We start from the raw sequence: 531 nt of genomic DNA, 5'->3' as shown, positions 1-531 counted from the left end.
CCGCCACCGCCAACACCACCACCACCAAAACCACCACCATCAACACCACCATCACCATAACCACCATCCCCACCACTACCACTGCCACCAACGCCACCACCACCACCAACACCAACGCCATTAGTACAACCACCACCACCACCACCACCACCACCATTAGTACAAATACTATCGCCACCACCACCACCACCACCACCACCACCACCACCACCACCACCACCACAACCAACATATGTACAACTACTACCACAACCATCACCACCCCCACCACCATTAGTACAACTACTACCGCCACCACCACCACCATCACCACAACCACCACCACCACCACCATCACCACCACTATTAGTACGACTCCTATCGCCACTACCACCACCACCACCACCATTAGTACAACTACTACCGCCACTACCACCACCACCACCACCATAAATGCAACTACTACGACCACCACCACCACAACCACCACCACCACCACCACCATTAATACAACTACTACGACCACCACCACCACCACCACCACCATTAATA

This window comes from Berghia stephanieae, chromosome 15 (assembly GCF_034508935.2).
Source record: "Berghia stephanieae isolate SIO BIC M18660-M18661 chromosome 15, UCSD_Bste_1.3, whole genome shotgun sequence".
Taxonomy (NCBI): domain Eukaryota; kingdom Metazoa; phylum Mollusca; class Gastropoda; order Nudibranchia; family Aeolidiidae; genus Berghia; species Berghia stephanieae.
This window is presented reverse-complemented; position numbering follows the sequence as displayed.